At 40.1% G+C, this 18041-nt stretch overlaps 1 protein-coding gene across 3 annotated transcripts in view; it reads right to left on the bottom strand.

The window, feature by feature from the left end:
• The window catches only part of FAM135A (family with sequence similarity 135 member A), a 69088-nt gene extending 57923 nt beyond the window's left edge, over positions 1–11165 (bottom strand). For 2 of the 3 annotated variants that reach the window (XM_067467956.1, XM_067467950.1), the window contains exon 1: positions 10806–11165. The gene's annotated coding sequence lies outside the window, so the exon portion shown is untranslated. Of the gene's footprint in view, positions 1–1066; positions 1088–10805 lie in introns of those variants that run through there. The other variant, XM_067467953.1, reaches the window with a different exon arrangement.
• Positions 11166–18041: the final 6876 nt, after the last annotated feature.

Here is an 18041-nt window from a genome sequence, read left to right on the forward strand (position 1 = left end):
TGCTGAAGCATAGTAGTTTATCCCTTGTACATAAGAAGGTGATGGAACCTACATACAGTATATAGTATTCCACAGTATCATATATCAGTAGAAACAAAAAAAATGTTTTTGACAAGTTTTGTGTGGCTCTTAATCAGCACAATGAGAGATTTCTACTGCCTTTAAATAATAACCAGGTTTTAGACACACTATTTCATGATTCAAGTCCTTCCTTAGTCATTGCTTTTACAAGCAAGAAAGCTTTGTGAACGTAGACACAAGCCAAGAAGCCAAGAATGTGTATCCTTATAAAGTGGACCAGCATTGAGTTAATGCTCTTTATCCGTCCAAGTCACTGACCTGACTGCCTGACAGTGTAATTCCTCCTTTGAAATCAGACTTTATTTTTAATGCAAAGATTTTAATTTTCTGGGTCCCCATATTGCAGCACCCATGCGCATATTGAAGTAGAGTCTCCTTGACTCTGAAGCTAAGTTATCTTTTGTCAATTCTTTTTTCCAGAGGCATAAGGAATCCCTATACACCAGAGATAAACTGTAAATTTCCACCGAGAACCCCAATTTTACTAAATAATATGGATATAATCATGTCAATCCCACACTTGGTGTATTTTTCAAGATGGAGGTCAATAACTGTTCTGCTCTTTACAGATTCCTACTGGCTGTCCATAGGGTTAGTAGCCTTTCGCATTATGTAAACCTCACTATAGTGCATCCATAAAATAGAAAAAAATTATACTGGGTGGGAAAAGTATAGTCCTGTGGCTGTTTGTCAGTACCCCAAATTCCTCAGTTGCCTCTCCCTGTAATCTCCAGGACTAGTGATTTTCCTTTTTAACATGCTACTGAGCCACAACATTTATTTTTTTTTAAGGCCAGCTTTCCAAAACCGGAAGTGGTCCTCCAGCTGCCCATCCATAGACACAGACAGTGCATGAAAAAGTTAGAAGACTTGGTTGTAAGAATGGCATGTTAATCCATATTAAAAGTGAATCACGTGTTAACTACTAGAGTACAGTAGCTACATTTGCACTGTTGTTTAGGGAAGTACTGTAATAAAACAATACCTGTATTTATTGAGGTCTTCCAGGCATTACAGCTCTGTAAATGACAAATTCCTGGGAGTAAGCCATTATTTCCATGTGCAGAAAATTGCCCCATAGCTTTCTGATCTGCTAAGAAGATTATAAAGTGAAACAGGAGATTCCCCAATACCTAGGGACACAGAACTCCTGCAACTTCTGCTTCTTTGGTCACCCAGCAAATAGAAATTTTCCAAACATGTCCTGGCTGGTATTGCCAGAAGGGAGAAAGCATATTCATATTTATTCAGCTGTCTCAAGACAAGGACAGAAATCTCTTTTCCATGGGTTCCCATAATAATGGCTCTGCTGTAACATTTTCTTGCAGATATTGTTGGCTGATTCAACTGCTTATAAACCATATATGCTTGTGTATAAACTGAACTCATATATAAGGTGAGGGCAAATTTTGGGATCAAAATTAAGGATTTTGATATTACTTGTGGCTAAATTAGGTTCATTCCACAGAGAGTGCTTCTTTTAAGGTCTCCCAGGATAGACTAGAGAGTAGATTGCCATTCTATGTAAAGATAGACATGTTTCTCTTTTTTAGAAGAGTTATGGAACAGTACAGTACTCACACTGACCCATGGATAAGTTAACCCAGGTTGATTTTTGACAAAGAATTCTAGACTCATATATATAGGGTAACCCTATTTCGTCTTATATGCATATAGAGTGATTAAGTGCCATTATATTTAACTGAAGAGCATATAAATTTAGCCAATTAATCCAAATGGAAAATCAACCTCTCCAAAATTTCAGGAAAAAATAGACTGAACAGAATTGAGATACAAGTATTCTAATCAGATTGTTAAGTATAGACCAAAGAGACAAAGACGTGTAGATGACAAAGACACTGAAAAAGTTCAAGATTTTCCATAGTTTGGCCGAGTCATTAATCAGAATGGAGACTGAAGTCAAGGAATTAGAATGAGAGAAAGACTTGGAAGAAAAGTTATGCAAGAACTATACAAGGTCCTCAAGTGTAAAGTTACATCACTGAATACTAAAAGCTAGGATGGTATATTCCAGCGTTTCACAACCTGGGGATCGGGACCTCGGGGGGGGGGGTGCGAATCCGTGTTAGAAGGGTCACCAAAGACCATCAGAAAATACAGTATTTTCTGTTGGTCATGGGGGTTCTGGTGGGAAGTTTGGCCCAATTCTATCGTTGGTGGGGTTCAGAATGCTCTTTGATTGTAGGTGAACTATAAATCCCAACAACTACAACTCTCAAATGTCAAAGTCTATTTCCCCCAAACACCACCAATGTTCACATTTTGGTATACTGAGTATTTGCGCCAAGTTTGGTCCAGATCCATCTTTGTTTGAGTCCACAGTGCTCTCTGGATATAGGTGAACTACAACTCCAAAACTAAAGGTCAATGCCCACCAAACCCTTCCATTATTTTCTGTTGGTCATGGAAGGTCTGTGTGCCAAGTTTCGTTCAATTCCATTGTTGGTGGAGTTCAGAATGCTCTTTGATTGTAGTTGTAACTCTAAATTCCAGCAACTACAACTCCCAAATGACAAAATCAACCCCCCCCCCTCCAACCCCACCAGTATTCAGATTTGGGTATTGGGTATTTGTGCCCAATTAGGTCCAGTGAATGAAAATACATCCTGCATATCAGATATTTACATTACGATTCCTAACAGTAGCAAAATTAAAATAATGAAGTACCAACAAAAATATTTTTTTGGTTGGGGTCACCACAACATGAGGAACTGTATTTAGGGGTCGCGACATTAGGAAGGTTGAGAAGCACTGTATTCTGTTATGTTTCCAATTTGTATGCATGTTTGTGAAAACCAGACAGCAAAGAAAGCTGACAAGAAAAAAATCAACTTATTTGAAATGCAGTGCTGAAGAAGAGTTCCATGGATACTGACAAAATGACAAATAAATGGGCCCAAGAGCAAATCAATTCTGATCCCTCCTTAGAAGACAAGATGATTGAATGGAGACTGTCATACTTTACCATATCACGAGAAAGCATTACCCACTAGAAAAGACAACAAGGCTTGGTGAGGAAATAGTCAGCAAGGGAAAAGGATGACCACATTCCAAATGGACAGACTCAACCAAGGAAGCCAAAGCCCTGATTCTGCAAGATCAGAAGAGGGCTGTTAATATTCAGGTGACCTGAAAGCCTCTCATTCATAAGGTGTGACAAGTCGAAATCTTGTTTTGGTTACTCCTATACAGGTTCCTGAGACACCATATAAGTTAATCATCACTGTGAAGAGGAAGAAAAGGGCTCACATTGTCAGTACTTCAAAGCTTGATAAATCAGATATGTTTAACTGGATCTATGTGCAATAGCATTAAATGGTATTCAGTACCAAAAAATAAAGTATACAATTGCACTGTAAAACTGATTTAATCTCCTTCAGTAATTATCCTTAGCCATTATGAATGCCTTTAAAAGGTGGTCATAAAAAGAATAGCCTTTTTACTTAAGGGAAATTTATGTGGTCAACATAAATTTTCTCTTAGGTACCATTTAGTACAGTATGGGCAATAAAATACTTCCTTTTGTATTTACTCTCAATATTAATTTCTATTGCACTGCACATTTTATAAAAGAAAAATCTAAGCCACAATTCAATAGCACACTTCTCATGAATGCCACTGCTTCCGCTGAAATCAGTGATGTCTGGTCCCAATCCCTGTTATAAAGCCCAAAAACCTTCCCTGGAGTATATTTCTGGCACTAAAAAGAACTGCAACAATAAGAAAGAGGAAAGTCCTAATTCATTTGGCAGTGAAACACAAAGTACACCATAATTTATTTCCTATCAGCTATTCTGGCTGAATTTTCATTGAAATTTCATTTTATTTACCAATGTTAGTCATTTCTTTCTGACTGCATAATTTGATAGAATAACGCCTGAAGTTTGGGGACACTCATTCAGATTTATACACATGCCCAATACCAAAGAGAAAACTATTTGCTTTGGGTCATTTTGTTTAAAACTGCACCAACTGACCTTATCACCAATCCTCACACATATGGATTTGGATTTGGTACAAGGGCCTAAATCAGTTGTTCTCAACTCTTTTTGACCAGGTACTACTTGACCAGGAACCACTCTCCTACATTAGTACCAAAAGGGTTACGAAAACATTTTTGGTCAACTTTAGATTTGGTTTGATTATTTGGGTGCTGATTCAGAAATTGGCTAGACCACATCAGCTCTAGTTTCTGATACAAAACATATGCCATCGTGTAGTCTCCATCTGCTCGCCCACAGAAAAACATATTTAATAAGCCTCGGCACTATAAGAGGGTTTCGAGAGACCAGTCACTCTCATTGCAATGGTGTAGTAACAGTGAGGCCAAGGACCATATTTTAGTTCTTGTGGACTGCTGGTGGTCCACAGACCATAGGTTGGGGACCACTGGCCTAAATGAATGTGAATGAGCAAAGTATGCAAAGGAGCAGAGGCATGGAACAATATGAAAAAAAGTTATTTCAATCCATTATTTAAGACACAAGGGAAAAACACCCTATATATTGCATTGATTTAAATCAGCTATTCCATGTCAACACTGATTTTCTAAGCCAGCATGGTACAATGGTTTGAGCATTCGACTCTATAGACCAGCATTCAAATCTCAATTCAGCCATGGAAACCCACTGGGTGGACGAAAGCAAGTCCCACTCCCTCAGACGAAGGCAATGGCAAACCCCCTCTGAAAACTTTTGTCAAGAAAACTCCATGATCTTAGAGTTGCCATAAGTCAGAAATTACTTGAACTAACACAACAACAATGTGCAATTTATTTAAACCAGTTATTCCATGCTGATACTGATACAATATATTTTTTGAAAAACATACACAAGCATGATTTCATTGCTATACCAATAAAATGTACTTAATTGCTACTAAGGCTTTAATAGACTTAGGGATACCACCCAAAACCTTTGGTCAAGCAGTCAACAAGTGTTTTGTACTGCAGATTATATCTGCAGACATCCATTTTTATTTAATTCCCTCTCTATACATGCCAGGGATCGAGAACATTTAGCAGAAGGTTAAAGACTACAGTTCTATACAGAATCTCTAAAAATCCCATGGAACAAAGCAGAGTTTACAACTTAATTATTCTATTTATTCAGAAGTACATCCAGGTCTAGACTGTACCAAAAACAAATTATTGTTATTATTATTGTGAAATATCTCTCTTTTTAATCTCATGAAGAAACACAAAATGTCCATACCATATAGAAAAATCTCTTTTGAATATAGACTTATTACTGGATTCAAGTTGCTGGAGTAATACGTCTATATTGATTGATTTCTTTATAACACTTAATCCAATAATGCACAATCAAAACAATACTTTCAGAAAATACGATAAAATACGCCTTTAGCTTTGGATTTCATGGGTGCTCGTGATTATGCCTTAGGAATCATATGCTCAGTTAGATGAAAACAAGTTTTTCATTTTCCTCCTAGAAATCTTAATGCTAGCCCCAGCAGAGACCTCTGAGAATAGAGACTCATTCCAAACCACAGCTTGGATGCAACAGCAGGGGTCCATCTACACTGCAGATTGAATGCAGTTTGCCACCACTTCAACTGCCACGGCTCCATGCTATGGAAGCCTGGGAGTTACAGTTTGGGGGGCACCAGCACTCTATGGCAGAGAAGGCTCAAGACCTTGTAAATTCCTATGATTCCATGGAAATGAGCCATAGCAATTGAACTGCATTAATGCTACGGTGTCAGTGGTTCCCAACCTTTGATCCTCCTGTTGTTATGGACTTCAAATTCCAGAAATCCCAGCTGTCTTACAAGCTGTTAGGAATTGTGAGAACTGAAGTCTAAAACACTTGGAAGGACAAAAGGTTGGGAAGCACTGGTAGATGTACCTGAAAAGAATTTAGTATGATGGTATGGAGAACCTTTGGCTCTCCTGATGTTTTGAACATTGTTTACCAGAATTTCCAGGCTGCACAGACATTACTACAGAATTATTGCACAAATAACTCAAAATATCTAAAAATATCAAAGATTTTTCTACACGTCACCTACACTTTGAACTGCAAATAAACTTCATATTGTGGTTCCGATCAGGAGCTCTTTCACATTTCAAAATTACAGTGCTGCTATCCACTTTATCCGCCATAGAAGCGGCATCATTTTAAGGAATTATTAAGGGGCAGTCAATATGTAAAGAAGATCTAATGAGGTATAGTGGTTTGAGCATTGAAACATGACTCTGGAGACCAATGTTCAAATCCCCACTGAGCAATGGAAATCCACTGAGGCAATCCGATATAGTTCAGAGTTGTACTGAAGAACCTAACAAATTTCTAAAGAGGGTGCCTCGCTAGGAATCTCTAAGAGTGCATCTACACACTGTAGAATGCGTGCATTTTGATGCCACTTTAATTGCCCTGGCTTAATTCTATGGAGTTAATAGCAGTTGTAGTTTCACAGGCCTTTAGCCTTCTCTGCCAGAGTGCTGGTCCCTAACCAAACTACAATTCATGTGTAGATGTAGCCTTGGTTTAGGGCAAATTCCTAAGTTTTTGTAAAGATCTCACTGTGACATTGTTGATATTTTTACAGTACTACTAATATGCCTCTATTGAAGCCCCTGGTGGCGCAGTGAGTTAAACCGTTAAGCTGCTGAACTTGCTGACCGAAAGGTCGGCAGTACAAATCCAAGGAGCGGGGTGAGCTCCTGCTGTTAGCCCCAGCTTCTACCAACCGAGCAGTTCAAAAACATGCAAATGTGAATAGATAAATACGAACTGCTCTGGCGGGAAGGTAACAGTGCTCCATGTAGTCATGGTGGCCACATGAACTTGGAGGTGTCTACGGACAATGCCAGCTCTTCGGCTTAGAAATGGAGATGAGCCCCATTCCCCAGAGTTGGACACGACTAGACTTAATGTCAAGGGGAAACCTTTACCTTATGATTCTATAATTAAAAATGAGAGGGGGGCATCTAATGGTATTAAATATACCAGAGTGCGGTTTCCGAAGCCCATTAACTAAGGTAGTCCATATGCATTTGTCAAGGCATTCAAGTATAGTTCCTTAAATGCTTTCTGTAGTAGCAAAGAACTCTGCTCCATTTTTACAAGGTATCAGGTAGCTCATACCAAGTGAAATAAGGACATATTACATCTGGAATGCTAGGAATTCTCATTGGTGGAAAGACCAAGAAGGTCCCAAGAAGGAGGGGGAAGTGACAGAATAACATTGAGATATTAAAATCCCAGGTGATTCCTAAACAAACTTGTATTTAGCAATAGTATCACGGATGATGCAAACACATCTTTCCCCATATTTCCATTACTTTCTGCTCTAAATTAATCAACTAGAAGCAACTTGCTCATCACATAACAAAAACAACAACAATAAAAACTCCAAACATTACCCAAAGAAAGGATGGGAGATTTTGCACACAAAAAGGTAATAAGGAAAAATGCAATATTTATAAAGATTTTTTAAAACCTAAAAACAACTAGAGCTAGTTCTGTGACACAGCTGTCCTGCTAAATTGTGCAGGAGTGAAAGATATGCAAAATGACAAATGAGTGAAAGATATTTGAAAACTAAAGGACATCTGGGTTCCTCTGAGTTCATACAGGATGTGTTACTATGGGGAGGGAGTGGAGGAAAATAGGGGGAGTTTCCTGGTTTGTTCTAAGGTTATAGTAAGAATAAAGGCAGGCTAGAAATACAGAGATGGAAAACATTCAGGAAAACAAAGGAAACGCCTGGACAATTGTTGATTCCCTTTAATTTGGTGAAATTGATGAACCAGAGATTATTTGGTTGGATTGGGCGGAGGGCCCTTCCCTATATCCCAGAATATCAAGGCAGAAAATCCAACAATATCTGCTTTGAACCAGGTTATCTGAGTCCACACTGCCATATATGTGGGATTTTATTCAGCTGTGTGGAAGGGCCTGACTCACACACATCCAAACTGGCTCACTTCTGACAAGAGCAATGGGTCAATTGATTTAAAATGGATGGATTGCTAGATATACACACATACACATATGGTGGGCCTTTGGTGGCCACCGGGGTTTATTTCCAGGACTCTGTATGGATACCAAAATCTATGGATATGGAAGTCGCATTATTTACAATTATGTAAATAAAGTGGTAAGATGGTGTCCCTAACATAAGGCTTCTTTTTTGGAATATTTAAAAATATTTTCAATCTGTGGATAGATGAATCCACAGCTACAACTGTGGATGAGATGGCCTGCAGGGTATCCCTCCAAATTGTTTATGCCCTTTGACACTCAATTACAGATATGCCAATTATTTGAAGTCTAAGTTCACATGGAGGAATGAGTATTACAATAACAATTTCATCAAAGTCACGAATTATAATGTTATGTCAGATGTTCAAAGTGTCTCGTGAGTGGGCAGCCATACATTGCTCCCAGCACAGAATTGTAAACCTGACATAAAAGTTTATCCTGCTATCTGTCGACACTTCTATACCATCCTCTTAAAGGTACAGACATTATTTGGGAGGAAATTGCACCAAAAATATGTTTTAGAATTATAAGCTGTTAGGGGTTTGGAATTATTGGGATAGCCTCTTTGTGTATGTTTGTGTTGATGTTTGTGTCTGTTTGTATGTATGTATATGTGTGTGTGTGTGTGTGTATATGTATGTGTGTGTGTGGAATTTGTTTCTGTTATTTGTGCCAATAACAGAAAAATGAGTTATAGGTGGCATAACATTGTTGGCTAGCAGTAGAATATATTAATAATAATAATCATCATCATCATCACCTTTATTTATACCCCGCCACCATCTCCCCAATGGGGACTTGGGCCGGCTAACATGAGGCCAAGCCCTTTCAAATACAATACAACACAACACAATAAAATAAAATATTATGTACAGGTCAAATCTGCCAAAATATATCTAATCACAGGGCTTGGAAAATGGCATTTTATAGCAAAAGAATACATATCCTGTGAAGTTTTTGTTACATTTCCTGTAAAATTTGTTCAAGTGGATTAAGTACCTTTTGGAAATTTTAATATACATATTTTGCCTTGGTGTGTTTCAATGTATGTATTTTATGACATTGTGTTTTAACTGTGGCCCTTTCCACACAGCTGTATAAAATCCAGATTATCTGCTTTGAACTGGGTTATATGGCAGTGTGGACTCAGGCAATTCAGTTCAAAGTAGATAATGTGGATTATCTGCCTTGATATTCTGGATTATATGGCTATGTGGAAGGGGTCTGTGTTGTGCCTTGCCTTGAACCATGGGGAGAGGCAGGTAAGGTATTTATTATTATCATTATAATATACATGTGTGTAGTTGCATAGATATGTCTGTGTTTATTTTTGTATATATAGATGTGTGTGTGTTTATGTCTGTGAATATTATATATATATATATATATATATATATACACACACACACATACATACACATATACACATACATATATGTCCACAGGTATGTGTGTGTGAATATATGTATGTGTTTATGTTTGTGAGTGTGTCTGTGTTTTTGAGAGTCTATCTATCTAGGTATGTGTGTATGGATATATATGTGTGTGTGTGTGTATATATATATATCTACAGGTATGTGTGTGTGTATGTGTGGGTCTATGTGAATATATCTGTGTGCTTGTGAGTATATCTATTTGTTTATGTTTGTGACTATATATATCTATATATCTACAGGTATGTGTATGTGTGTCTATGTGAATATATATGTGTGTTTGTTTGAGAGCATATATATATACACGTGTGTGTGTCTACAGGTATGTGTGTATGTGTATATATGTGTGTTTATATTTGTGAGTGATATATATATCTTTACAGGTATGTGTAAAGATCTATATATATCTTACAAATATAAACATGTGTGTGTGAAAATATGTGTTTATGTTTGTGAATGTGTCTGTGGGTATATATATGTCTAAAGTATATGTGTATATGTGTGTGTCTGTGTGAATGTGTGTGTTTATGTTTGTGCCTGTGTTTGTGAGTGCATATATATGTGTGTGTGTACAGGTATGTGTGTGTCTGTGTGGATATATATGTGTGCTTATGTTTGTGTGTATATGTATATATACAGGTATGTGTGCATATATGTGTGTTTATATATGTCAGTAATATATATATGTATATATGTCTACAGCTGTGTGTATATATGTGTGTGTTTATGTTTGTGAGTGTGTCTGTGTTTCTGAGTATATATGTGTCTGTGTCTACAGGTATGTGTGTATATATGTGTCTGTGTATATATATATATCTAAAGATATGTGTGTATATATGTGTGTATGTTTATATATGTGAGTAATATAGATGTATATATGTCTACAGGTGTGTGTATATTAGTGTTTGTGAGTGTGTCTGTGTCTGTGAGTATAGGTATGTGTGTATATATGTGTGTGATTATATTTGTGAGTGATATATTCATGTCTATATGTCTACAGGTGTGTGTATATATGTGTGCGTGTTTATGTTTGTGAGCATATGCCTATGTCTACAGGTATGTGTGTATGTCCAGACAGAATCCCTCCCGCCGGGCTCTGCTTCCCAAGCGGGGCCCTCTCTCTCTCTCTCTCTCTCTCTCTCCCTGAGGGGCTCCCCTGCTGGGACCTGGCCAGGGCTGAGAGGGGGAGACCTTTTCCCGCCTCTTCCTCCTCCCTCCCCTCCTTTCCCCTCCCTTTCCTTCCCCTCCCGGCGGCGCCTACCTGTCCTGCTGGGGTCTCCTCCCCTCCAGGCTGCCTGCCTCTCTCTCTGTCTCTCTCCCGCCGCTCCGCTTGGCTCCCAGGCCTCGACCGCGGCGTGGCGTAAGGCGGGCCACCGGGTGCCCCCTCCGCCGGCGCGGCGCCGCTCTCTGGCTCCTCGGCCGGGCAGCGGCGCAATCCTCCGGCCCCGAACGACGCAGCTTCCTGGCTGCTGCTCCTCAAAGGCGGGGAAGTCAGGCAGCACTGAGACCCGGCTTTGGGAGCGGAGGCGGCGGCGGCATCCCTGGCTCCACTGCTGCTTCTCTCCTCCTCCTCCTCCTCCTCCAGGGATCCTGCTGCTCCCGCCTCTCTCTCTCTCTCTCTCTCTTTCCCGAGTGCCTTCCTTCCCTCCCTCCTCCCCGAGCGGTGGAGCTCCCTCTGCTGCTGCTCTTTGGTGGGGCCTTCACGCACTTGGGCGCCGCTTTGGTCAGGCACCAGCCGCGCTGGGCAGGGAAGGCCAACGAGGGACAAGGATTTCCATTGCATTCAACCTGGGAAGTTAACGCGCGCCCCAACTGCATTCATTCCCCAGTGTAGATGCCTCCCCAGAGTGATTTAGCGAGTTAGGCTTTAAACATTGATTGGGCTGCCTGAATAGCATACGTCAGTATTTCTCAACCTTCCTCACTCCCTTAATACAGTACCTCATGTTGTGGTGACCCCCCAACCATAACATTATTTTTGTTGATATTTCTGTTTAAATTGGTTATATATATATTTATATATATTGTGGGAGTTGGAGTCCAAAACCCTTGGAGGGGCGAAGTTTGCCTAGACTGACACCCCCAGGAACTGTACATAAAATGTTAATCCCTCTAACTTTTTTTTGTCTTGAGAAATGGCAAGTCGCTTCTGGTGTGAGAGAATTGGCCGCCTGCAAGGACGCCCAGATCTTTTTGATGTTTTACCATCCTTGTGGGAGGCTTCTCTCATGTCCCCACATGAGAAGCTGGAGCTGACAGAGGGAGCTCATCCGCCTCTCCCCGGACTCAAACCTGCGACCTGTCGGTCTTCAGTCATGCCAGCACAGGGGTTTAACCCACTGCGCCACCGGGGGCTCTACTATCTGAAATGAGACAGGATTCGAACCTGCGAACTGTCGTCTTCAGCCCTGCCCCTGCAGGCACGAGGGTTTAACCCACTGCGCAACTGGGGGCTCCATAATAATAATAATAATAATAATAATAATAATAATATATCTGCGGGTGTCTGCACCCTACATCACTGAAGAAATTATACTGCTTAGCACCACCTGATATCCACCGGGAAGTAGCAGCCAATAGTGAAAGGACCAAGGCAGAGACATCTCCAGCTCATCCCCTGTTTGGGTATCAGCCAGCACGTCAATGACTTAAATCTAGAAATAGTTTTCTAAGACCCACAGAGACACTTGCTGGAACACCTCAGCAAGCAAGAGTCCAAAAGTGGCAGGCTCAAACCCAGAACCTCAACCAATGGCTGATACCAAATGAGAGACTCCCCCCTAGGCACACAGAGGACTGGGCGACTTGGGAGGCGCTGAACAGACTGCGCTCTGGCACCACGAGATGCAGAGCCAACCTCAAGAAATGGGGCCACAAAGTGGAATCCTCGACATGCGAGTGCGGAGAGGAGCAAATCACTGACCACCTGCTGCAATGCAACCTGAGCCCTGCCACATGCACAATGGAAGACCTTCTTGCAGCAACACCAGAAGCACTCCAAGTGGCCAGATACTGGTCTAAGGATATTTAATCAACTAACAAACTCACAAATTTTGTATTTTGTCTGTTTGTTTGTTTGTTTGCTTTGTTCTGTTAGAAATGTAATTTAACTGACTGGCTGCCCTGACATGACAAATAAAATAAATAATAATATACAGACTGCAAGGAAGCTGATGAAACCATGGATTATATCCTCCGCTGTTGCAAGAAAATTGCACAGACGGACTACAAACAAAGACATAACTCTGTGGCCCAAATGATTCACTGGAACTTATGTCACAAGTACCACCTGCCAGCAGTAAAGAATTGGTGGGATCATAAACCCGCAAAGGTCATGGAAAATGAACACACAAAAATACTGTGGGACTTTCGAATCCAGACTGACAAAGTTTTAGAACACAATACACCAGACATCACAATTGTGGAAAAGAAAAAAGTCTGGATTATTGATGTCGCCATACCAGGTGACAGTCGCATTGAGGAAAGACAATAGAGCAAACTCAGCTGCTGTCAAGACCTCAAAATCGAACTGGAAAGGCTCTGTCATAAACCAGTACAGGTGGTCCCAGTGGTCATTGGTGCACTGGGTGCCGTACCAAAAGATCTCAGCCGGCATTTGGAAACAATAAACATTGACAAAATCACGATCTGTCAACTGAAAAAGGCCACCTTACTTGGATCTGCGTGCATCATTCGAAAATACAACACACAGTCCTAGACACTTGGGAAGTGTTATACGAAATCCAGCATATAGATCTCATTTGCTGTGACATACTGTGCTTTTGTGTCAGTAAAATAATAATAAAAAAACTTTATTTATACCCCGCCACCATCTCCCCAAGGGGACTCAGGCGGCTTACATCCCTCTAACTAAAAAGGGCTTAACTAGGAGTAAACAGTGAGAGACCCCAAGGGGCACGACAGGCAGTCCCCACATTATTTTGGAAAATGGTATTCATAACCTTTTGGAAAAGATTATGAATTATGTTATGATGTGATAAAAGGTTATGATTGTAACTCTTTAGAAAAGCATGACCTTTCAGAGAAGAGCCAACAACCCTTTAGAGCAGAATTTTCTTTTGTGGTCTATAACCAAATATAATTATATAAGGCAATGGTTTCAGTTGTTATCTCTGATCTGCTAGGAAAACAGAGATTTGCCAGTGCATAAAAACAGCAAAGCTTTAGTAGTGTTTTTCAGTGCCTAAAAATATGTACTCTCCCATAAAACAACTTGTTTTATATCATGCACTCAAGAGACAAAAATGAAGTAGAGTTGGATAAAAACAACATATTTGGTTTACTCACAACCTTCATGTGTTCAGCACAGATAGGTACAAAACTTATCAGTCCAGTTTCAGATATGTCTGAGATCATATGGTGGGAAAAGCTCCTTCTATTGAGGCTTTTAAACAGAGTCTGGATGGCCAACTGTTGGGGGTGCTTTGAATATGACTGTCCTGCTTCTTGGGAGGGGGTTGGACTAGATGGCCCATGAGATCTCTTCCAACTCTTTGATTCTATGATTCTCTGTGCCATCCTGCAAGGATATCTGTCTTATAGCAAAACAACTATCAACAGGTCACATAGTCAAAAGGAGAGGGGGGGGGGAGAGCATGTGGTCTGCAGCCCCGTTTCCAACTTCTCAGGAACCACAGAGTAAAGGAAGCTGCATACCAGAATATACATACAAACAATAAGCAACAGGATCATAGATAAACATATTAGAGAAGGCTTGAAGAAGCTTATCATTTCCAACACTGAAAACAAACTTGAAGGAAGTGAAATGAATGAGAAATGTGTCCAGGGCCTCAATGTTAAAAACAGAGACAAAACTGAGGAAGTGACTGAATATGTATATCTTGGAGAAGGACTGTCAAATAACTTGGCAAATTGGGAATGAGCAAGAAGACACAAGGTGGCTTGGACTATTTTTAATTGAAACGGGACAGTGCTAACATGATAATCTGCCAGTGAAGGTCAGAACAGATACCTTCAACACTAGTTTTACCACCAATGTTTATATGCGTTTGAAACATGGGCAACAACATGGTTAGAGGTGGAAAAACTAGCAGTGACTCAGAGAACAATGGAAAGAAGGACAATAAGAGATAAAGTCAGCAATAAAGAGCTGCGTCAAAGAACCGGGGTACGAGATGTGGTCAATGGAATCTATAAGAGAGAAAAAAAAGATGGGCAGGGTATATAGCAGGAACAAAAGACAACTGATGGACATCTCAACGAATGAACTGGATACCAAGAGACCACAAGCAGCCCTTGGGCAGCCCTTGTACTCGATGGGATGAGCCAATGGCTAAGCTATTCGGCTATAAATTTAAAAAAGTAAAGCACGGGATCGTATATTTTGGCAAATGGTAGATTTGCACGAAGCCCAAAGGAGTGGATCGATGAAAAATTGGATAGGATATATCTTTAGATTGCATAAGGAAAGTAGAATACCCTTGTTACATTTGGTTTGCTGTCTGTGCCCCTGTTGAAGGTTTCACCTCACTTTCTGTCCCTGAGCTCACTGGATTTTGGAAAATTTGGCTTGTTGCAGAAACAAGGATTGGCAAGAAAGCATAGATGGAGACCCCCCCTTTCACCATGATAACTCCTCCAGGAGTGGATTTCCCTTTCTAGGGGTAGATTTCCCTCACTTCCAGTTATCTCACCCCTTTTCTTAACTATGAGTCATTTGTAAGTCAGGTATTTGTAACTTGGGGACTGTCTGTAAAGTGGGAGAATAAATGAAGGTAGAAAGAGTGACATGGAAAACCATCAAGAAAATAAAAAATAGCCTAGGCAGCTGTTGGTACCCTTAATTTGGTAAAATTGATGAACCCTTGATGATTTGGTTGGACTAGACTGACTCTGGAGGCTCGCCCACATCAAAAACAAAGCTGCTCACTTCTGACAAGAGCAATAGGTCAGTGATGTTAAAGATGTATGTGTATATATACAATACTAGCTGTACCCGCCATGCATTGCTGTGGCCAATCTTCCCTCCTTTTTTCTCTCCTCCTTTCTTTCTCTCCTTCCCTTTTTTCTTTCCTTCTCTCCTTCCTTCCTTCCTTCCTTCTCTACCTCTTTCCTTCCTTCCCCTCCCTTTTTCTTTCTCTCCTTTCTTCCTTCTCTACATATTCTTGGACTGTAACTTCCAGCAGTCCTCCTGATTGATCTACCTACCTACCTACCTACTATCTATCTCTATCTAATCTATATATCTTATCTATCTGGAGAATTTCTGGGAGTTGCTGTCCAGGAATAGGAAATATGTACGAATTGGGTTGCTCTCAAAGAAATCCAAGGAGAAGCAAGCTTGCAGCTTGGAAGAAGTGCATTTGGAGCATCCTCCTCCCCTAAAGGGCCTGGTCTATGGGATGCTGGGAGCTGTTATTTTTGCACAAGTGCTGTATCATTATTTAGCTTTTTTTTTTGCTATATTTTGGGAGGGGTTTATGAGTAATGATCACTCATTGGTCTATTAGAGGTGTAGTGTCCAAATTTCGTGTCATTTCATCCAGTGTTTTTTGAGTTATGTTAAACCAGGGGTCATCAAACTACGGCCCTCCTAGGTCATTTACCTGGCCCTCGTTCAGGGTCAACATAAGTCTGAAACGACTTGAAAGCACACAACAACAACAACAACAATCCTATTTCATCAGCCAAAAGCAGGTCCACACTTTCCATTGAAATACTAATACGTTTATATTTGTTAAATTTGTTCTTCATTTTAATTGTTGTATTGTTTTAAGTGTTTTTTGCACTACAAATAAGATATGTGCAGTGTTCATTCATGTTTTTTTCAAATTATAATCAGGCCCTCCAACAGTTGGAGGGACTGTGACCTGGCCCTCTGCTTAAAAGGTTTGAAGACCTCTGTGTTAAACAAACATTACATTTTATTTATTTATTTATTTATTTATTTATTTATTTATTTATTTAGATAGATAGATAGATAGATAGATAGAGTAGAGACTAAGTTAAGCAGTACCTAAGGGGTTGGTCGATTCCAGATTAATTTAGTGTCTGGTTACTTGAGAGCTACTATTAAGAATAGACCAAACTAATACTGTACCCAAGACTATACCATACCGTAAACTCTGGATTGACTTGAGGCGGTATTAATATTGAAATACAGTAATTGACAGTAAATAAAGACAAGTATAATGTAACACAGTTTTACTGTATTGTAAAAACAGCTTTGTGAATGCAGTATTATTTCTTCGATTTTTTTGGGCATTGTTTGAGAGACCCAGTTCCGGTTAAATGAGTTTCCCCTGTATGCATATCCATATATATGTCCCAATGTACAGATATATATAGGCTCTTGGTATTCATGGGATTTGGTTCCAGCACCTCCGTAGATGCTAAAATCCATGGATGCCCAAATCTCACTATATAAAGTGGCATAGTAAAATATCCCAGCAGTTCTCCCCACAAAAACATTTTTCAGAAGACCCAGCTTTCATACAATGTATCAATATATCTCCAAGGCTAAGACTCTATGCTGATTGACTTTTTGAACCCGTCAGAGCTGTCATTATTACCCAGCTACAATGATGTTTCGAATCACATGGTTTCGTTCTGCAAGTGCTACAACCACGCACAGTTGTTTATGTTGCTGCTGGTTATTTATAGTTGCTGATTTTGTCAGGTTTCCTGGTCTCTTAGCTACAATATTGTGGCAATTAGTACCCTAAAGGCACCAGATCTCTTCTGATTTTGGAAACTAAGTAGGGTCATGTATGACATCGAATTAATGCCGTTTGACCCCACTTTAGCAATGCCATGGCTCAGTGCTATGGATTCATGGGAGTTGCTGTTTTACAAAGTCTTTAGTCTTCTCTGCTAAAGAGTGCTGATGTCTCAGCAAACTACAGATTCCATGGGCCCATGGTAGTTAAAGTGTGATCAAATTGCACCCATTCTACAGTATAGATGTATAGATGCACCCAAAGTAAGAAAAAGCAATGATGGCATGATTTTTTGTGTGTGTCAGGAGCAACTTGAGAAACTGCAAGTAGCTTCTGGTGTGAGAGAATTGGCCATCTGCAAGGACATTGCCCAGGGGACGCCTGGATGTTTCATGTCTTACTATCCTTGTGGGAGGCTTCTCTCATATCCCTGCATGGGGCGCTGGAGCTCAACCCGCTCTTCCCAGATTCGAACAGCTGACCTGTCCGTCAGCAGTCCTGCTGGCACAAGAGTTTAACCCATTGCTCCACTGGAGGCTCCATGGCATGATAAAGCATAAGGTTATTGGTAGAGTCTCAAACATCAGATAAAAAGGGAAAGATATATTCTAACACAATAAATAAATATCAGAATGTTTAAGGGAAGGTGACAGATTAGATAACACAATAAAATAATCTTTAAGCTGTTCCCAAAAGGGTTGTCTTGCAGATATAGAGATTTAAACATGTACTCCCTAACAATTCGTCCTCCACCCAAGCAAAACAAAAAACAAAAAACCCCATACTTTTTATTCTAA

The sequence above is a fragment of the Anolis sagrei genome, chromosome 1 (genome assembly GCF_037176765.1).
Source record: "Anolis sagrei isolate rAnoSag1 chromosome 1, rAnoSag1.mat, whole genome shotgun sequence".
In the NCBI taxonomy this organism is placed as follows: domain Eukaryota; kingdom Metazoa; phylum Chordata; class Lepidosauria; order Squamata; family Dactyloidae; genus Anolis; species Anolis sagrei.